The sequence below is a fragment of the Odocoileus virginianus genome, chromosome 1 (genome assembly GCF_023699985.2).
Source record: "Odocoileus virginianus isolate 20LAN1187 ecotype Illinois chromosome 1, Ovbor_1.2, whole genome shotgun sequence".
In the NCBI taxonomy this organism is placed as follows: Eukaryota; Metazoa; Chordata; class Mammalia; order Artiodactyla; family Cervidae; genus Odocoileus; species Odocoileus virginianus.
This window is the reverse complement of record NC_069674.1, coordinates 18,605,027-18,627,741: the sequence shown is the minus strand read 5'-3', so window position 1 is coordinate 18,627,741 and position 22,715 is coordinate 18,605,027.

Genomic DNA, 22,715 nt, shown 5'->3' with positions numbered 1-22,715 from the left:
TTTACCACGATGAGAAAAATAAAAGATGATTGGCAGCCCTGAGCTCACTGGAGCTTATCGACTGTCAGGAGTTCTGGCCAGGCCAGTTCCTGGGGGGACCTGTATTTCAGAACCTTAGATTGAGATTCCCCAGTGAAGCCTCTTTAAAGGTCTTGCCTAAAGCCTACAAACCTTGCTGCTGGCATTCTGGGAGAGAACGAGGGAAAACAGCTGAGGCTGAGATGAGAGGGTGTCAGTATTCAGTGTAAGTCTTGACTGAATGTCAAAATCTAATGCCACTGCACTGTATTTCAGTACCAAAGCCGTCAACCATGCTTGGTGTTCCCTGGGCCAGAGACCCGTAACTTACTGTCTCCAGAAAATGCACATTGCTCTTCCCCTACTGTCTGGGCAGGAGGAGATGGCAGAGACGGTCATTGTCTGTGCAGAGGGGGAGGCACCCCGAGGGCCACGTGCTTCCTAAACTGACTTCCAGTCAATCCTTGTGTTTTCAGACCTTCCCCCATCCTCGCTTTCAGAGCTTCCTGGTTCCTGTAATGTCTAGATCTTTTGGGAGTCCTAAAGTCTAAAATAGCCTGCTTCTCAATTTTTCCCCACTGCAGCTTAGGAATTGAATTTGTGGATAAATATACAATCAGCTTGTTGTTTTAATGAGACAGCTTTTTTAAACCCATGACTTATTTATGAACGCATGCAGGTTTAAAATTGGGCTTCCCAGGTGGTGTTAGTGGTAAGAACCCACTTGCCAGTGCAGGAGACATAAGAGACACACCTTCAAGCCCTGGGTCAGGAAGATCCCCTAGAAGAAGGCATGTCAACCCACTCTAGTATTCTTGCCTGGAAAATTGCACGGACAAATGAGCCTGGTGGGCTGCAGACCATAGGGCCGCAAAAAGTCGTACACGACTGAAGCGACTTAACACACACATAGGTTTAAAATAAGTTTCAACTATCTTTTGGGGGTCTGATATTGGGTTCAATTGGGTTTAATTGCCAAAGATGGCCAAAACCATAAATGATGGTTTTATGGCTGAAGATATGGTTGCTCTATAGAGTCCCTGAAATTTTAGGGAACTTCTTTGTGACCTACTATATGGTCAACTTTTGTAAATATTCGCTTGTGTAGTAGGTCCTTTGATGGAGGCAAGATGGAATTATTACCCACTTTCTTATAAGCAGATCATCAGGGCCCCACAGAATTTTAAATACTTGCCCAGAGTTCCTCATTCAAGTTGGACCAGAACTGAGGAATGTGAAAAATGGCAGCATAAGAGTTGGAAGCACGGATTCCATCCCAAGTACCTGGGTTGCCTCTAGGCTGTACCAGTTACTAGCCATCTGCCAACCAGGAACTATAATAGTTCTTGCTTCATAGGGTTCTTGGGAGGTTTATGTACATGGCACCCAGTAAACATTCAATATAAGCTGTTATTATTATTACTGTTTTTACTTTTTATCTAGAGTTCGTGGTGCATCTTGTACAAAGGAGTCACTCCATTAAGGACTGCATCTTTAGAAATGTTTCCAGCTACTCCTCAGCCCCGCAATTTACATTATAGTCTGGCTCATAACTGTGCATCAGAGGTTAATGGCCAGAAACACCGCAATTTCAATAGCTCATCTTTCTGGGTGTTACGCATTGAGGGCTCTCTAACCAATTCAGCACATTCTGTATTGAGAGCCTACTGTGTGTTACTGCTTCATTCTTGTTCAAGAGGTATTTTCTGTCTTCTGGGACTTATTTATGCCTTCATCAGGGGAGGTACTCAAAAGGCAGCTTTTGTAAAATGAACAGCAACATCAACAGAAACACTTAAAACCACAGAGTTGAAAGATGGCTGGGTGGTGGGGGAGGGTGTTGGCCTTCCACTTTATGGTGGATTGTCCTAAATAAGCAGAATTATCTAGGCCTCCCAGACTGTCAGGTGCTAATCCCCACAATAATCAGGCTCGAAGCCCTCAGAGCCACAGAATCGACTAGCTGGAGGGGAGGGCGGCCCTGGGCTGCTCACGTGGAAGCCGAGTCTCTCTTTTGTGGACACAAACAGCTGACAGTCTTCAAATGAAGGCGCCTGGCCTGCCTCTGTGCCAGGCACCTGGAAATAGGCCAATGCTCATCTCCCTTATTGCAGATTCTGTGTTCCACATCAGTCTCCATGAAATTAGCTTTTAAAATCTGTCTTCCACTTTGAAACTTTCCAGCTCCTGGCTCCCTCTCCTCCTGTGGGGTGGAGGAGCTGCGCAGTCACTCCCTTTTGCACCATGGCCCCCCTCTCTCACCCCCAGAGAAAACATGGTCAATGATTTAGTTCTCTATTCTCACCCCTATTGCAAAGAATGGGATGTAAAGGACATTTAGAGAAAAAACTTTTTTTTTCAGGATTTAAAATAAAAAATTTTTTTTGGCTGCACCAAGCTGCAGGGGAGATCGTAGCTCCCCAACCAGGGATTGAACCCACACCCCCTGCATTGGAAGCACAGAATCTTAACCATGGAACTCCTGGGAAAGTCCCAGAGAAGATTTTTGTTTTGAAATAATATTAGACTTAGAGAACAGTTGCAAAGACAGCCCAAAACATTTCAGACACACTTTACCCAGCTGCCCTAATGTTTACATCTTATCCAGCCATAGGACCATGATCAAAACCAAGACATGAACATTAATTACATAATTACAAAACAAATAACATAGCTATCAACTTTATTCAGATTGAACCTGTTCCCCCATTATTGTCTTTGTTCTGTTACAGGATTCAATCCCAGGTGCCATGTTGCATTGAAAGGGCCTTGAATCCTTCAACATGTGGCAGGTCTTCGGTCTTTGTCTTTCCTGACCTTGATGTGTTTCAAGAGTACTGATCAGTTGTTTCATAGACAACTTGGGTTTGTCTGATGCTTTTTCATGGATAGATTGTTATATATTTTTGGGAAATGCTTTGGTGGGAATTATTTCCCCTTCAAATTCATGTTGAAGCCATACTCACTGTAACTGTTAGGAGATAGGGCCTTTAGGAAGTAATTAAGGTTATAAATGAGGTCAGAGGGGTGGGTCCTTAACTTGATGCCAGGGTGACATGATCTTAATATATTTTATTAGTAGTGCTTTTACCCCTATCACTGTGTTAAGGTATGTCTGAAGAGTGTTTCCACTCTAAAGTTACTATGATTCCTTTTGAAATTAATAAATGCAAACTTTTTAAAGTTTTTGCCACTAATTTTAGCATGCATTGGTGATTTTTTTGGCCTGCAATAATTATTACAAATGGTGGTTTTATATTTCTTTCTTTCCTTCTACTTTTCTTAATTGGAATTATCTGTAAGAAAGAGCTATACCTCATTGTCAATTTACTTATTTGTTCAATTATTTTAAAACAGGATAAACTCATGTATGTTTACTTTAGTCTATGGACTACAATTAAATATCATTATTTATTTTATTGTTCAGAATGTTCTAGCCTTGGCCATTGGGAACACATTCATGTTGGTTTCTGTGGTCTTTCATCCTTTCTGAGCACATTCTTTCTTTCTGGTACCACAAGATGCTCCAAGATCATCTTGTGTTGTTCTTGCCCAGACCTAGAATCAGCTACTTCTTCAAGTAGCCCTGGTTTCTTTCATTGGAGAACTGTATTTTGGAACCAAGATCTGGGTGCTGGGTGTACTTCTGCTACTGGGGTGCCAATGATAAAGAGACATTTTCTTTTTTCTTCTAAAAATGTTTGTCTTTGTTCCCATCTGCCATAGTGCCTGGAATTCTGAGTCTTCTGGAAACATGTATGATTGAAAATAAGTCATCCTGCCATATTCTGGCTACCTTAGGGATGAACTATTGCATCTGGAAAGTTCTTCAGTCCCCGGTTAAAATGCAAACATTCCTGGGCTACAGGACGATGTGATAATGTACTCTAGGTGAAAGCAGGTTTCTTGTGAAGGAGGCCCAGGAGTGCCCGCTGCCAAGGACACCAGGGGCATAAGATGGATATTGAAGAGGAAGTAGGTGGCCCCCTTCAGTCATTGCAGCTTACTCATGCATTTCTGGAAAGCCAAATCCATGCTTTATCCCACTTTTTCACATTCCTAAAACAAACAGTAGATCTTCTTCACTCTCCATTTTGGGAATGTGCAAAGTATTTTAAGTATTTGGGGTCAGAAAGTTACTGAGAACTGGCAGAAATATCTAGGGAACCCTTTGATAGCCCTTCAAACTTATCTCTTTCCTCTATGTTGTTGTTTTAGTTGTTAAGTCATGTCAGACTCTTTTGCGACCCCATGGAATGTATAGCCCACCAGGCTTCTCCATCCATGGGATTCTGCAGGCAAGAATACTGGAGTGGGTTGCCATGCCATTCCCTTCTCCAGGGAATCTTGTTCCTCTATAGATAAGGTATTCTCCACCCCACTCCCCACACTCTGGCTTCTTTTGGGTTTCACAGGTGGCTCAGTGGGTAAAGAATCCTCCTGCAATACAGGAGACATGGTTTCGATCCTAGGGAAGATCCCCTGAAGGAGGGCATGGCAACCCGTTCCAGTATTCTTGCTTAGAAAATTCTATGGACAGAGAAACCTGGTGGGCTACAGTCCATAGGGTTGCAAAAAGTGGACACGACTGAAGTCACTGAGCAAAGCAAAGAAAAAAAAAGGCTTCTTTCAGAAATTTTTCTTTATCTTTGATTTTCTGCAATTTGATGGGGATGGCAACCCACTCCAGTATCCTTGCCTGGAGAATCCCATGGACAGAGAAGCCTGGCAGGCTACAGTCCATGCGGTCTCAAAGAGTCAGACACCACTGAGTGACTCAGCGCACACACAATGCATGCACACACACACACACACACACACACAGGTGTAGTGTTTGTTGTTGTTGTTATTTGCATTTATCCTGCTTGGTGTTTGTTCTCTGAGCTTCCTGGATCAGTGGTTTGATGTCTGATATTAATTTTGATACTACTATTGGTGTTTAATATTAATTTGGGGAAATTCTCAGTCATTATTGTTTCAAATATGTCTTCTGTTCCTTTCTCCTTCTGATATTCCCATTATGTGTATATTATACCCTTGTAAATGGCCCATATCCTTGGATATTCTGGTTTTTTTTTTTTTTTTTTTTTTCAGTCTTTGTTCTCTTGCTTTCTGGTTTGAGAATTCTGTTGATAGCAGGCGGGAGCTCAGATTCTCTTCTCAGCTGTGTCTAATCTGTTAATGAGCCCATCAAAGGCATTCTGCATTTCTGTTACAGAGGTTTTTTTTTTAATCTCTCCTATCTCTTTTTTGGTTCTTCCTTGGGATTTCCATCTCTCTGCTTACATTGCCCATCTGTTCTTGTATGCTGTCTGCTTGATCTATGAAGGCCCTTTAGTGTAATAATTAGAGTTGTTTTAAATTCCTGGCCTGATAATTCCAACATCCATGCTATATCTGGTTCTGTGGCTTGCTCTGTCTCTTCAAATTGTGTTTTTACCTTTTGGTATGCCTTGTAATGTTTTCTGGCTAGCTGGACATGATACACCAGGTAAAAGGAATTCCTGGTAATAGGCTTCCTGTCTTTCCTGGTGGCTCAGCGGTAAAGAATCCACCTGCCAATGCAGGAGACATGGGTTTGATCCCTGAGTTGGGAAGATCCCCTGGAGAAGGGAATAGCAACTCACTCCAGTATTCTTGCTTGGGAAATCTCACAGACAGAGGAACCCGGCAGGCTACAGTCCATGGAGTCTCAAAACACTTGGACGCAACTTAATGACTAAATAATGACAGCAATGTGGCGGTGAGGGGTAGTGGGGAGGAGGCATTCTCTGTCCCATAAGCAGGTCTCCATGTTTTAGGGAGCCTGTGCCTCTGAACTGTGAACTTCACGAGTTTTTCTCAGTTTTCTGCTCCCTTCTGAGGTGGGATATGAAGCCTAGAGTTGGCTGGGGCTGGGTGGGATATGAAGGCTAGAGTTGGCTGGGGCTGGGTATATCTTTTCTCCCATGGAGACCCAGTTGGAGCTGGGTATCCCCCTTCCTCAGGTCAGTTAGATTCTGATAATAATACACCAGTGGGTCAGGCTCTGGTTAACTGGTTTCACCTGAGAGCAGACCTCGCCGAGATGATCAGCAGCTGCGGTCAATTTAAAAACGTTTCCTTTGCTGCGCCCCTCCAGGAGGGGAATCTCACGGTGTGTTCCTGGCCGGCCATGACTCGGTCACTCTGTAGTTTTTTAACCATCAGCGTTGTCCACGCTGAGCCTCAACAATACACGTTTCCTAGCTCAGCCCTGGCTGCTGCTGTCTCTGCTCAAGTAAGTTGTGACTCCTGTATTCTCCTATCTGTCTCTCTAACCTTAAGGGCAGTGGTTTGCCCATGTTCTCTGCTCCCCAACAAGATTTAAGAAGTATTGTTGATTTTCCCGTCTGTTCAACTTTCTACTTGTTGTTAGGATTGTCTTTTCAAAAAATATTCACAACCTAATAAGTTGGGAGTTAGATTTTATTCGACCAGGAATTTTTAGGACTTCAAGCCTGGGAGACAGCATCTCAAGTAACCTTGAGAGAACTGCTCTGAGGAGGCAAGGGGACGAGCCAGGCTATATAGGAGTTTTGCAACAAAGGTCAGGTAGTCTGAACATCGAGAGATTGTTATTCATTAAAGAAAACCAGATCTCCCAAGTTAAGGAATTTAGTGCTTTTCTATGTATGGGAAGAGGCAAGAGTCTGGGCTCCCTGAAATCATTCCTTTGATAGGCCTACCTCAGTAAATGAAGCCAGTATCCTGTTTTCACATCCTGAGTTTCCTCGGGGCTCACTGGCTCCTGTTGGAGGGCAGTAATCACTGATGACAGTGATGTCCTCTGTTTACTGATATGGCAGGCATATTCCATTTGTCTACGGGAGGGCGTGGCTACCCACTCCAGTATTCTTGCCTGAAGAATCCCCTTGGACAGAGGAGCCTGGCGGGCTACAGCCCATAGGAATGCAAGGACTGAGTGACTCAGCAAGCACACACATTCCATTTCTCAAGGTGGAGTGATGACTTTAAGCTCCTTCCATATGGACCTGGAAACTGGAAGTTCCCCTCTTTCTTCTTCTTTGGCTTCTTCAACCTTCCACAGTTGTATTTCCCCACACTGCACCTCTCCTCCCCTGATGCAACCTTGTAAATATCCAGTGGATGATCAGAAGTTTTGTATTCTGAGAGTCATGACCAAGAAAATATTGAGCTGTCTGTTCAGTTCAGTCACTCAGTCGTGTCCAACTCTTTGTGACCCCATGGACTGCAGCACGCCAGGCCTTCCTGTCCATCACCAACTCCCAGAGTTTACCCAAACTCACATCCATTGAGTTGGTGACACCATCCAACCATCTCATTCTCTGTAGTCCCCTTCTCCCCCTGCCCTCAATCTTTCCCAGCATCAGGGTCTTTTCCAATGAGTCATTTCTTTGCCTCAGGTGGCCAAAATATTGGAGTTTCAACTTCAGCATCAGTCCTTCCAATGAATATTCAGGACTGATTTCCTTTAGGATGGACTGGTTGGATGTCCTTGCAGTCCAAGGGACTCTCAAGAGTCTTCTCCAACACCACAGTTCAAAAACATCAATTCTTCAGTGCTCAGCTTTCTTTATAGTCCAACTCTCACATCCATACCTGACTACTGTAAAAACCATAGCCTTCACTAGATGACCTTTGTTGCAAAGTAATGTCTCTGCTTTTTAATATGTTGTCTGTTAGGGAGGCTAATTCATATGCTTTAGAGAAAGTGGGTAGAAACGTGGTGGGGGAGAGGCATTGATAGGCTGACAGTGTTGGAACAGCTGTTTTCTTCCTCTGGGCTCGTTCCCTGACTCTGACCCTCAGAGTCACAGGGTGGTCCCTGCAGGCTTTCTGGATGTAGCATCTTGGAAGTCTGGATGACTTCCTCGCCCAGCAGAGGTCTCCCTGACCTTGCAGAGGCTCACGCTGTTTGGAAAGCCCCCTGCACAGCTCTATCCCTGGAGAATTTGTGACAGCACATTAGTCTGCCCAACTCTGTGGGAAGGAACGGGCACTTTGAATTATCAAGCACCCTTATGAGTAGAGAGGGCAGCAACTCCCCCACTTGGCATTTGCAGTGACAAGTCATGTCTTGGAAAGCTTTCAGGATTCTCAGCATTGGCAAAATCCCGGGGAAAGGAGATCAGTCGACAATCATTTATTTATGCTTTCAAAGGGCTCTTGGAAACACAGGTAACAATGGGGTAGAAGAACAAACCCTGTCATGTATTGTTAAACAGGAAGCCTGATAACGGGGAGGAAGTCTCCCCTTTTGGATGGGTCGCAGGGGACTAATAACCCTGAAGCTCCAGGCAGGGGCCCAACTAATGACTTCATAGTGAGGCCACAGGAGAAGCGGAATTCAGCCCCTTTTGTCTGAAGAACTTTAAGGCGTCTCATTAGTCATTTCTTTAAAAGGAGGCAGATACTACTTTCAAAACAGATACACCTGGAGACAGGGTTTTTTTAATGAATTAAGTAAAAATACTTATTGAAAGTTTATGACATGCCAGATATGGTGTGAGACTTTGGGGACACAAAAATTAAAACAATGGTCCCTGGCATGTAGCTCACAGCCTACTTAGGTATTTTAGGTTAAGGGCAAAGCACGTGTAAAGGCTACTAGATTAGTTAATCTGTGAGTACTTATAGAGTATCTGATGTTTGGAGGGGCTTCCCTGGTGGTACAAGAATCTGCCTGCCAATGCAGGAGATGCAGGTTCAATTCCCGGGTCAGGAAGATACCCTGGAGAAGGAAATGGCCATCCACTCCAGTGTTCTTGCCTGGGAAATCCAGTGGAGAGAAGAGCCTGGTGGGCTACAGTCTGTGGGGTCTAAAAGAGTCTGTCACAACTTAGCGACTAAACAGCAACAGTACTTGGGGAGGTTAAAAAAAACCATAGCCCATTTCTCAAGGTGCCTATGAATTGATAGGAAAGGCAGAAATAAATATACTTGGTAGAGTGAAAGGATATTTTAGTAGGACCATGGGCAGCAAGACTTTGAAGAAGGGAGAAGTCAGTGTAGATTGGAGTTTAGAAAAAGTGCTCAAGAAATAGTGGGAGATGCATTTGTACAGAGACGGTGACGTGGGAAAGGGTCTCAGGAGCCAGGCCAATGACTAGAACTTGATATAATGAAGGAATAGGAATCAGTGAAGGTTTTAGAAGGGAACGGGGCTTGTATTCATTTCCTAGGGTGGCCATCACAAAGTAGCACAAACTGGATCACTTAACACAACAGAAATTTGTCTCATGGTTCTGGCTAGAAATCAAGGCTGTCAGCAGGGCCATACTCCCTCGGAGACTCTGGGTCTGGTAGAATCCTTCTTGGCCCCTTCCTGACTTCAGGGTGGTGGCCATCCCTCTGAGGCTTGCAGCTGTCTCAGTCCAGTCTCTGCCTCCATCTTCACGTGGTATCCTCCTCTCATAGCTAAACATCTCGTAGGAACCCCAGTTACACTGGATGCAGGGAACACCCTATTCCAGTATGACTGCATCTTAATTACACCTGTAACCCTATTGCCAGAGAAATTCACATTAGGATTATGGCGGTCAGGACACCAACATTTACCTTTTGGGGAAACACAATTCAACCCATAATGGGGGTGAATCGGTGAAAAGTGGGCTAATGATAAGGTTAGTCTAAATGGAGTATGTTGATTGACTGGAGTGAGAGGGCCTTTCTGCTGGGGATTGTGACAGTAACCAGCCTGCATGAGTGTGAATGGAGAGTTAAGCTTGGCCAAGTTTTGTGTTTTTTTTTTTTTTTAATATTTATTTTTACTCATTTATTTCTTTGGCTGTGCCAGGTGTTAGCTGCGGCACACAGCATCTTTAGTTATGGCAAGTGGGATCTAGTTCCCTGACCAGGGATCGGTCCTAGGTCCCCTGCATTGGGAGCTCAGAGTCTTAGCCACTGGACCACTGGGGAAGACCCTGACCATGGAGGGTTTTTAAGGAAGAACTGACTAGGAGAGAAGCTGAAACTGAGGGTGTAAAATCAAGCAATTTTGGTGAAGTTTTGTATTGTTATGATTTAAAAAATGATATTGTGGTATATATTCAATTAATGGATTTTCAAAAATGTTCCTAGCAGGACTGAAATGTTTTCTTTTTGTAAATGGGTGGCAGTGAGGATCGTAGGTTTAGTTGTGGATGTTGAAGGTAGTTGGAAGTCCGGGCCCAGAGCTTGGGTGAGATTTCAAGAAAGATATAAATCTGGGAGTCATTCTGATGGAGGGGGGTGGCTCCTGGAGCCCTTAAATTATTGTCTGTATCCCTGAACTGGCTTTGGGGTTGTTGTTTCTTGTTTTGATATTAAACATCTGTGTAAGGAACTCTTCTAGTCCTGTACAACTTCTCTCTCCAGCAGGGTGGGGGCTCCTGTCATAACAAATGAACACTGGTCTCCTGAGTTGATGGTGCGATAGGCTTTTTGTGGAGGTGTCTCCTTGAGAATGAGATGAGATTAAAAGTGCTTTAGGAGTTAAGATGCAGAAGGACTCTAGCAAGTTGGCCTGAAACTTATCTCTAGGATGTTCTTGTTCATGCCCCCACACTCCTGGAACCCTCCCTGTTGTGACTGGAAACAGGATATCTTCAGATTTCCTGAAACCTGGCACAACTGTTTTCTCAAAATACACTGTCTTTAAACACCTTGAGTCATTTCGTGACCATCTTGTGCGGCAGAATCAGCAGGGCTCTCAGCGCTTTCTTCTTGCCTGATTGCTCATGTGTTTGCCTCCATTAGTCATCCAGTTTAAACCTGGCTGACTGGTACTGCTGTTTACCTTCGTCCCTGCAGGCCTGGGTGGTCCTTATGAGACTTTATTAGACCCATTAAGCATCGCTGTGGGAGGAAGCAGGATTGGGCAATGAGGACCTCTTAATTTAAATTTGGTTGGATGGATTTACTCGCGGACATGAGGAACCTGGTTTGTCCTTGGTGTCAGGACTGTGTCTGACCTCCTGGGAATCAGTTCAGCCAGCTAGGATGCAAGTTCATCTGCATGTTAAGTGTCACTGTGTGCAGGAAAGGACAGAACACAACATGAACAAAGGAAGTGCTGTAGAAGTCTGCAGGCTTCTGCTTGAGATCAGCCTCAGGCAGCCCCATGTTCCTCCACCTGGAATCGGCTTCCACATGCTCCCCCTTGACATGTTAGCCCATAAACTTATGGAAGCATGTATTTTTTCCTTCTTCTTTTTGAAAAATGTTGCTCGTGTTGGGTCTTCCATGCTGCGCGGGCTTTTCTCTAATTGTGGTCAGTGGGGGCTACTTTCTAGGTGCGAGTGTACCGGTGAGAATCAATTCCTAGGAAGGTTGGGAAGTCCAAGGCCCTCAAGAAGGAGACAGGGGTCCAGGGCCCTTGAGAAGAAGAAAGGGGTCCAAGGCTCTTGAGAAAAGGATGAACATTTTTTTTCTATGTCGCTTTGTCTTAGCCAATGGAACAATGTATCTTGCTCGAGGATATGTTTCTCCTTAACAAAAGCCATTTTACTAATCCTGTTATCTTAAGTCTGTTTTGGAAGTGAGTCTGATAAAAGTATATAAGGCTTTGCTAAGACTAGCGGGAGAGGGGCGGCCCTGAAGCTAAATCTTCTTTGGAGATCATGAATCCGACACCCCACTGTTAACTATCACCAGCTTCTCACTGTGCAGGCTTCTCTTGTTGCGAGCACGGGCCCTACGGTGCGCAGGCTTCAGTAGTTGCAGCTCCTGGGCTTTAAAGCTCAGGCCCAGTAGTTGCTCTGAGGCATGTGGAATTTTTGTGGACCAGAGAACAAAACCCCTGTCTCCAACATTGACAGGCAGATTCTTTACCACTGAGCCACCAGGGAAGCCCCCTATTTTTTTCCTTCTTAACAAGGAGACAACATCTCAAAGAGAAAGGGTAGGGCTAAAAGTGTGGATGTGATTTTTGGCAAAAAAGATTGTTAAGTTAATTCAAGACATGATGGTAAAGAACCCACTTGTCCATGCAGGAAACACAAGAGACGAGGGTCCAATCCCTGGGTTGGGAAAATCCCCTGGAGGAGGGTATGGCAACCCTCTCCAGTATTCTTGCCTGAAGAATCCCATGAACATGGGAGCCTGGCAGGCTATACAGTCCATGGGGTGGCAGAGAGTCAGACACGACTGGAGCAGCTTAGCACGCACACAGGCATGGCAAGGCACTGAACATAACTCTTTCCTAAAATATGTCGGGAAGCACAAGGCAGAATAACTCAAATATCTGTGGCAGGAGAAAAATTGTAATAAAGATATTTTCTTTTTGTTCAACGCTCCACAGTTTGGAAGGCCCATTAAGTGGTGTGCTTGACTCTATATTATAATAAGATAGTGACTATCTCAGAAAAAAGGAAATTGAATTAAATGAAAACATTCTGGGCCGGAGGTAGATTTTTTTTTAACTCCCTAATATTTAGTCAATAAGATCTCCATTTATTTATTTGGCATAGTTGATTTACAATATCAATTTCTGTACAGCAAAGAGATTCAGTTGTATCTATATGTACATTCCTTTTTAAAAATATTTTTTCCCATTATGGTTTATCATAGGATACTGAATATCATTTTCTGTGCTACACAGTAGAATAGGGGTCCCCAACCATCAGGATCTAACACCTGAGATCTGAGGTGGAGCTGATGTAATAATAACAGAAATAAAGCTCACAATGCTCTAATGTCCTTGAATCATCCCCAAACCATCCCTGTCCCCACCCCACCCCCGCAGCCTCCCAGGTCCGGGGAAAGATTGTCTTCCATGGAACTGGTCCCTTGTGCCAAAAAGGTCGGGGGCTACTGCAGTCGGCCTTGTCATTTATCCGTTCCATATATAGTAGCTTACATCTGCTAACCCCACCTTCCCATCCCACCCCTCCTGCTTGGCCACCACAAGTCTGTTCTCTAAAAGACCTCCTTTTAAAACACACATCTCTCTTCTTAAATGAGGCAGTTTAAACTTTTAAAATAGAATCCACTGGGTCGCACAATCAAAATATATGTTTCCACCTCCGCTATCCTCAGGGAGAATTCCCTTCTTTCTTCCACATCATCAAACCTTGGCCAAACCTCCTGAGTGGAGGGCTTGGTTGCCTGTGGCAACTGGGTGGCAGATGTCCAGGTTTTAATTGGGGTTTGTATTGATTCTCATCATCATGAAAAGAATTGCTAATAAAGGCGTGAAACCAAGATTTAAACTCACAGCTACTGAAATGAGATGAACACAGGATTGATGTAATGGTGCATTCAAAAAGGAAAGGAGGAGTAAGAAAAAGATGGCAAGCCACTCTCCAGTGTTCTGTGCTGAGTGTGAGGAGGAGATATTTAGAAGGCACATCCTCCTTGGGGTGATGAAGCCTGGGGACCTCACTCCTGTTTGGTAAAGCAAGCGAAGCACTGGTCGACCTCTCCCTGGACCCGGAAGCATTAGTGGCTCCATACAGACAGCTCTTCCCTGACGGACAGGGAGGCCTGGCGTGCTGCAGTCCATGGGGTGGAGAAGAGTCAGACACGACTGAGCGACTGAACTGAACTAACAGAGAGCTCTGAGCTGCTGGCTCCTGCATGGTCCCATTGGGACAGTCTGGCTAGAGAGGCCAGGTAGGGCCCTGATACTGCTTGCTCCTTGACCAGTGAGCACGCACAGTGCAGAGAGATGGCCTTGGGACGTCACTGCCCGGCCTGCCCTGGGGGCAGGGTCATCAGCTGGGTGCCAGGCGATCCTCCGCAGGGTCTGCTCAACGTCTCGTCTGGTCTCATTGCTGCTGCCACCCACCACCTTCCTCCCACGTCTTAGCCTGCATCAGTGCAGCCAGACACAGCGGGATGGTCAGCGTAGGCTCGCTTGGCAGTTAGCATGGGAATGGCAGGAGAGAAGCTTAGCCCTGCCGGCTCCTCTTTATTCCACGCTGCCCCCTTTTCCCACCCTCTCCCCTTACTACTTAAGCTATTATAGCATTTTACCATAAAGCCACTCGTTTGGCATGGATGTTTTGACTCGTACCAGCAAATCCCTGCTAGCTTTTTAACTCCTCCAAGGAGCAAAAAAGAAAAACCTACAAGGATGTGAGACACACTTTCTGTCTGGGCAGATAGAAAGGGATAAAGAGGATTCTGCAGAAACACAAGAGTTTATTATTTATAGCACCTAACCTTTCTTAGACAGAAAGCCAAAGTATTTTGCTTTTAACCTAGTTTTTCTTTCCTTCAAGAGTTGAAAGAAAAGGAAATGCTGGGTCCTTAATGGTTGTTCAGTTACTCAGTCCTGTCTGACTCTGCGACCCCATGGACTATAGCATGCCAGGCTTCTCTGTCCTTCACCGTCCCCTGGAGTTTGCTCAAACTCATGTCCATTGAGTCTGTGATGCCATCCAACCATCTCATCCTCTCTTGCCCCCTTCTCCTCCTGCCCTCAATCTTTCCCAGCATCAGGGTTTTCCCCAATGAGTCAGCACTTCACATCAGGTAGTCAAAGCACTGGAGCTTCAGCATCAGTCCTTCCAATAAATATTCAGGGTGAATTTCCTTTAGAACTGACTGGTTTGATCTCTTTGCTTTCCAAGGGACTGTCAAGTGTCCCCTCGAGCACCACAGTTGGAAAGCATCAGTTCTCTGGTGCTCAGCCTTCTTTATAGTCCAACTCTCACATCTGTACATGACTACTGGAAAAACCATAGTTTTGACTAGATGTAAATTTGTCAGCAAAATGATGTCTCTGCTTTTTAATATGCTGTCTAGGTTGGTCATAGTTTCTCTTCCAAGGAACAAGTGTCTTAATTTCATGGCTGCAGTCACCATCTGCAGTAATTTAGAGCCCAAGAAAATAAAGTCTGTCACTGTTTCCATTGTTTCTCCATCTATTTGCAATGAAGTGATGGGATTGGATGCCATGATCTTTGTTTTTGAATGTTGAGTTTTAAGCCAGCTTTTTCACTCCTCTTTCACCTTCATCAAGAGGCTCTTTAGTTCCTCTTTGCTTTCTGCCATTAGGGTGGTGTCATTTGCGTATCTGAGGTTATTGATATTTCTCCTAGCAGTCTTGATTCCAGCTTGGGCTTCATCCAGCCCAGCATTTTGCATGATGCACTGTGCATGTAAGTTAAATAAGCAGGGTGACAGTATTCAGCCTTGATGTACTCCTTTCCCAATTTTGAACCAGTCCATTGTCCCATGTCTGGTTCTAACTGTTGCATTTTGACCTACCTACAGATTTCTCAGGAGGCAAGTCAGGTGGTCAGGTATTTCCATCTCTTGAAGAATTTTCCACAGTTTGTTGTGATCCACATAGTCAAAGGTGTAGTCAGTGAAGCAGAAGTAGATGTTTTTCTGGAACTTTCTTGCTTTGTCTATGATCCAGTGTGTATACTGTGCATACTAAGTCACTTCAGTTGTGTTGACTCTTTGTGACCCATGGACTGTAGCCCACCAGGCTCCTCTGTCCTTAGGATTCTCCAGGCAGGACCACTGGGGTGGGTTGCCATGCCCACCTCCAGAGGATCTTCCTGACTGAACACTTGTCTCTGATGTCTCCTGCACTGGCAGGAAGGTTCTTTATCACTAGTGCCACATTGGAAGCCCTATGATCCAACAGATACTGGCAGTTTGATCTCTGATTCCTCTGCCTTTTCTAAATCCAGCTTGTATATCTCTAAGTTCTTGGTTCATGTACTGTTGAAGCCTACCTTGAAGGATTTTGAGAATTACCTTGCTAGCATGTGAAATGAGTGCCAATTGTGTAATAGTTTGAACATTTTTTGGCATTTCCCTTCTTTGGGATTGGAATGAAAATCGACCTTTTCTAGTCCTGCGGACACTGCTGAGTTTTCCAAATTTGCTGGCATATTGAGTACAGCACTTTCACAGCATCATCTTTTAGGATTTGAAATGGCTCAACTGGAATTCCATCCCCTCCACTAGCTTTGTTTGTAGTGATGCTTTCTGAAGCCCACTTGACTTCACTTTCCAGGATATCTGGCTCTAGGTGAGTGACCACACCATTGTGGTTACCCAGATCATTAAGAACTTTTTTGTATAGTTCTTCTGTGTATTCTTGCCACCTCTTCTTAGTATCTTCTGCTTCTGTTAGGTTCATACCATTTCTGTCCTTTATTGTGCCCATCCTTGCATGAAATATTCCCTTGGTGTCTCTAATTTTCTTAACAAGATCTCTAGTCTTTCCCATTCTATTGTTTTCCTCTATTTCTTAGCATTGTTCATTGAAGAAGATCTTATCTCTCCTTGCTATTCTTTGGAACTCTGCATTCAGATGGGTGTATCTTTCCCTTTCTCCTTTGCCTTTTCTTCTCTTTTCTCAGCTATTTGTAAGGCCTCCTCAGACAAGCTTTTTGCCATCTTGCATTTCTTTTTCTTGTGGATGGTTTTGGTCATTGCCTCTGGTACAATATTAAAACCTCCATCCATAGTTCTTCAGGCACTCTGTCTATCTGATCTAGTCCCCTGAATCTATTCATCCCCTCCACTGTATAATCATAAGCGATTTGACTTAGGTCATACCTGAATGACCTAGTGGTTTTTCCTACTTCCTTCAATTTAAATCTGAATTTTGCAATAAGGAGGTCATGACCTGGTCATGATAAAAGGATGATGCTTTCCTTTTAATGAGGCATATCTTCTTGTCCCCAGGTGATGCTTCTGATGTTTCATCAGCAGATTTCCTCCATCTAGGGTGTGGTGTCATTGTCTCTTGCTGCATAAAAAAACAAAAAACCCCCAAAACCCTAGTGGCTTAAAACAACCATATATATTTGTTTATAATTCTGAAATTTGAGCTAGGTCCAGTTGGTGTTTCTTCTGATCTCACCTGAGGTCACTCAAGGCTACAGTTCTCAGGGGGCCCAAATGGGGTGGGATAGTCCAAGATGGTCTCACTCATCTGTCTGGTGGGTAGCTGGTGTTGTGGACTAGGATACCTCAGCTCCTCATGTGGTCTCTCCTGAGGTATAACTCTGGATTGCTTCCCATGCTGAGACTGCTGAGCTCTAAGGAGGCAAGCCACAACAAGGCAACACCTGTTCCTGCTTCTCCTGGTTTTATGTTCAGTGTCCCATTTGGCCTCAATAGGTCACATGGCCAAGCCCGAGAATCAGTGTGGGAAAGGGTTGCCCAAAAGCCTACATACCCAGACATGATCACTGGGGACCATTACTGTAATAATCTATCCTAGGTATGAAGAGAGGTGCCCTATTTATAGGCTTGAAGTAAAGTGAAAGTCGCTCAGTCATGTCTGACTCTTTGTGACCCCATGGACTATACAATACAGTCCATGGAATTCTCCAGGCAAGAATACTGGAGTGGGTAGCCTTTCCCTTCTCTAGGGTATCTTCCCAACCCAGGGATTGAACCCAGGTCTCCCTCATTGCAGGAGGATTCTTCACCAGCTGAGTCACAAGGGAAGCCCAAGAATACTGGAGTGGGTAGCCTATCCCTTCTCCAGGGGATCTTCCTGACCCAGGAATTGAACCGGGGCTTCCTGCATTGCAGGCAGGTTCTTTACCAACTGAGCTATCAGGGAAGCCCATTTATAGGCTTGGCTTTTATTAATAATTTGTTTAACACATTACATTCTCCAATGACTTGCTGATCACTCTCTAATTAGGTTCTGGTCAATCCTACAGAGTTCTCTTTAACCTATCTGAACTAAACAAATATATCAGGAGTTGGCAGGCTTTTTTTGTGAAGGACCAGAGAGTAAATATTTTAGGCTTTCTTTGTGAGCTATCAAGTCTCTGTTACAACTACTCACCTCTCCTTTTGAAGTGTGCAAGAGGCCATAAATCATATGTAAGTGAATGGATGTAAAACGGTGTTCCAATAAAAAATTGTATTTATAAAAAGACAGGTGGTGGGGCAGGTTAGGTCTGTGGGACATAGTATGCTGATTCTTGATCTAGTATGCTGATTCTTGATCTATATATTAATTCTAGATGCCAGAAAAACAGTACATTCAAGTAGTGCTTTTTTTTCAAACTAAAAATTAAATGTCATCTATGCAGAATTTGTCATGAGAAGTGATTGATCAAGGCATGTTACATCATACTTTTCATCTAATTGCTTAACATCATAAACAAACTCATAAAATGTTTTCTTATAGAATCATAAAATGTTTAAGAACTTGGAAAATGTGTATTTACTGAATAAAATGTCATAAGTTGGTTCACTGAGAGTTGGAGAGGAAATTTATGTAGGAAGCACAGCCTACCACTAGTATATGGCAGTTGAGTATATGCAAGTTACCTGACTTCTCTGAGCTTTAGTTTTCTCATTTGAAATAGTCCTACTTTATAGTTTTATGAAGTATAAATGAGTTAGTTCATAGGAAATATTTAGCATAATGCCCAGACCATAATAGATGCTCAGTTAAAATGTGAAACAAACATCAAAATGTCTTAAAATTCTAACTCCCTTAAATAGTAATTTTTGATAAGCTTGGGTGCATGATAGGGTTTCCAGGTTCATAGTGTTTAGTTTCAAAAACTTAATTTTAACTTTATTAGAAATAATAGGCAAGTTCAGTAAAGTCAGAGGATACAGAAATCAATCTACAAATATGAGTTGCATTTCTATATACAACTATCCAAAAAGGAAAATAAAGGGAATTCTAATGTGGTTCAGTGGTTAGGAATCTGTGCTCTTACACTGAAGGCCCAGGTTCAATCCTGGGCCAGAGAACTTGATCCCACAAGCTGAGCAGTGTGGCCAAAAACAAACGAAGAGGAAATTAAGGAAACAGTTCCATTTGCAATAGTGCAAAAAAGAATAGGATATTTAGGAATAGTTAACCAAAGTGGTGAAAGCTTGTACACTAAAAACTATAAATCACTGATAAAAGAGATACAGATGGAAAGATGTCCCACAGTCACAGACTGGAAAAATTAATATTGTTGAAATGTCCATATTTACCAAAGTGATCTATGGATTCAATGTAATTATTATTAAAATCCCAATGACATTTTTACAGGAATAGCAAAACAATCTTAAAATTAATTTGGAACCATAAAAGACCCTGAATAGCCAAAGCAGTTTTAAGCAAGAAGAACAAAGCTCCCTGATTTTTAAAACATGTTATGAAGTTACCATAATCAAACCAGTATAGTATTGGTATAAAAACAGACATATACACAGACTATGGAACAGAATAAAAGAAAACAGAAATAAACTCTGGCATATACATATGCTCAACTAATATTTGACAAAGAAACCAAGAAGACTCATTGTGGAAAAGATAGTCTTCAATAAATAGTGTTGGGAAAACTAGATATCCATGTGCAAAAGAATAAAATTGGATTCTCATCTCACACTGTATACAAAACTCAACTCAAAATGGATTAAAGACTTAAAGCCCCAATGCAATAAGACTCCTAGAAAATATAGGGAAAGAGCCTCTAATATTGGTTTCTGAAATGGTTTCTTTGATACAGTATCAAAAGCTCAGGCAACAAAAGCAAAACAAGATAAGTGGGACTACATCGAACTAAAAAGCTTCTGCACAGCAAAAGAAACCATCAACAAAATGAAAGGTCAACCTACGCAATAGGAGAAAATATTTGTAGACCATATAGCTGATAAGGGGTTAATATTCAAATATATAAGGAACTATATAACTCAAGGGGATCTTCTCTGGTGGCTCAGACAGTAAAGCATCTGCCTTTAATGTGGGTAGACCCAGGTTCAACCCCTGGGTTGGGAAGATTCCCTGGAGAAGGAAATGGAAACCCACTCCAGTACTCTTTGCCTGGAAAACCCCATGGACGGAGGACCCTGGCAGGCTACAGTCCATGGGGTTGCAAAGAATAGGACACGACTGACTGACTTCACTTTCTTTCTATAACTCAATAGCGAAAAAACAAAAACAAAACCCCAAATAATTTGATTTAAAAGTTTGATTAAAAATGTCTGAATAGACATTCAGTTATGTCTAAGCATTCAATTATGTCTAAACATTTAATTATGGTTTATCACAGGATATTGAACATATTTCCCAATGCTATACAGTAAGACCTTGTTGTTTATCCATCATATATATAAGAGCTTGCACCTGCTAATCCTGAACTCCCAGCCCTTCCCTCCCCCGTAAGTTTTCTGATATGCAAAATAAGTTCTAGAGATCTATTATTAAGAAAAAGAGGTACCAGGGCTGCTGGGCTTCCTTGAACTTTCTGCAGGGGAGCAGGTATAAGCTCTGGTTTTGGAAGAGAGCAGCTTTTCCTCTTCATTTAATTTGAAGGAGTGTGGGCTCTAAAATCAATAAACAGAACTTCTCGCTGTGAGCAAGTTATTTAACCTTATATTCGCTTTTCCTTAACATATGATTTTTTAACATGATTATTATGAAAATTGAATAAGATAATATAAAAGGGGGGTTTCCTTGCTGGCTCAGTCAGTAAAGAGTCCGCTTGCAATGCAGGAGACCCAGGTTCAGTGCCTGGGTTGGGAAGTTCCCCTGGAGAAGAAAATGGCAACCCACTCTAGTATTGTTGCCTGGGAAATCCCATGGACAAGGAGCCTGCAGGGTGTTTAACAGTCCATGGGGTTGCAAACAGTTGGACACGACGGAGCAACTACACCACCACCAATGTAAAAAGTTCTCAGCACAACTCCTAGCTGTAAGACAATAAATATTTTTTAAAATGTTACTAGTAAAATTAAATTAACTTAGATCGAGTACTTTCAAGCCTACTGAAATTGCACTCACAATTCACCAAGTGGCACATGGCTAGACTTGGTGGGTGTGCATATAGGACATTATTAGACATCAGGAAGATACACAGATATCGGATACAGCCTTAGATTTGTTAAGTTAAAAAAAACTTAGAAAAACACAGCTTCGCTTTAAAAAGCAAGTTATCTAGTAGTGTCTTCAAAATCAGCATCCAGTAGCTAGGAATTGTCTATGCATTATTTTCCTTTGTGTGATAAGATGCTGTGGCCTGTCAACACTGCCAGGCCTGTGACCCATCGTTCTATCCAAATGAGGTGAAAAAGGCTGCTCTGCGGCAGCTGCAGAATGCGTAGAAGTTGCTAGGGTGGCCAGACCATCCTTTGTGTTGCTTCTCTATTTACAGCTGTGTTTTAGTATACACTACAAATAGCTCAGTGACCTACATTTGACCCCATGGTCAGCATTTCCTCAGTGTATAATTGTGACTGTGTTATTTGTCTCTACTTCATTGATTTGGGTCTGCAAGTTCAGTGGTACTTTTGAGGCTGCTTGGCCAATATTTGAGTACAATGACACTTAGGTGTAGCCCCACGATCCCAGTAGCCAGTAATCCTTTAGCTAGGATTTACTAAAACAAAGTTTATCTCGCATTTGACTGTATAATGATTTGACATTAGTGGTTCAGAGCAAATACAGTAGATGTCTGCTATGTATCAGGTGTTCCTAAAGCTGTTAAATTCTACTGTGTGTGCTAAGTCGCTTCAGTCGTGTCCGACTCTAGAAAAATATCCTATGGCTGATGTGTGATGATCCGGTTAGTGTCTGGGGAAGACGGTGGGTCTAAAACAGGAGATGGTTTGTTGGCACAAGGGTGGCCGTTTCTGAGGCGGTGGTACACCCACTGCAGTGGAGAATCCACACCCAAAGCAATGATGCCTCCACAGGACAGCAGAGCTGAGAAGGCACCCTGTCTCCCAGAGGGCTCTCCTGCTGTAAGTAGGGGACTGCCAGGCAGAAGCCAGCAGGGGCACAGCTGGGCTAGAGCCGTCCCCATGACCTGCGACATGAGCATGAGATTTATGATATATCTCCCCAAATTCCTTGCATATTCCCCTCACTCAGGAACTCAAAGAAAAGGGCTTGGACAAGGCTCAAGCCTCAGCAATTCAGCTGTGAGGACTGTAACCATGGGTTGCTGCTGGAGACCATGGAAATACTGTCCACAGCGATTGATGGGACATCCTTCAGGGAAAAATCCTAATAACGAAGGGTCATAGTTCAGCTGGTAAACAATCAGCCTGCAGTGCAGGAGACCCCGGTTCAATTCCTAGGTTGGGAAGAGCCCCTGGAGAAGAGATAGGCTACCCACTCCAGTATTCCGGGGCTTCCCTGGTGGCTCAGACGGTAAAGAATCTGCCTGCAATGCAGGAGACCTGGGTTCAATCCCTGGGTTGGGAAGATCCCCCAGAGGTGGGCATGGCAACCCACTCCAGTATTGTCTGGAGAATCCCCATGGACAGAACACCCTGGCAGGCTAGTCCATACAGTTGCAGAGTCGGACACAACTAAGTGAATACACGCATCATTCTTACCAGTGTTACATCTTTGGAACTGCTATTCTATCTTAATCCAACTTTTTACCCAGAATATAACTTGGAAGCTTATCTTAAAATCCTCTCAGGTGTCCAGTTTTGCTGTTGTATGTGTTAGCAGCTTCCGTTTACTTCCTCTCTAGGAAGCCACCCTTGATGACATCCTGTTTAGAGGCTTTTTGATTGTTTTTCTCTTTATTGTCTTGTACAAACTTGTGTGCGTTAGATTCACCTGGAAGGCTTATTGTAACAGACTGCTGGGCCTGGGCTGGACATTTCTATCAAGTTCCCAGGTTACGGTTGCTAGTCTAGGGACCACATTTTGAGAATAATTGGTCTTACAGAAAGAGGACAAAATCTAATATATTGTGATAATATTGTGATGTCTGATATATTGTGATAGTTCTGTGATAGCTTAAATAAGCATATGA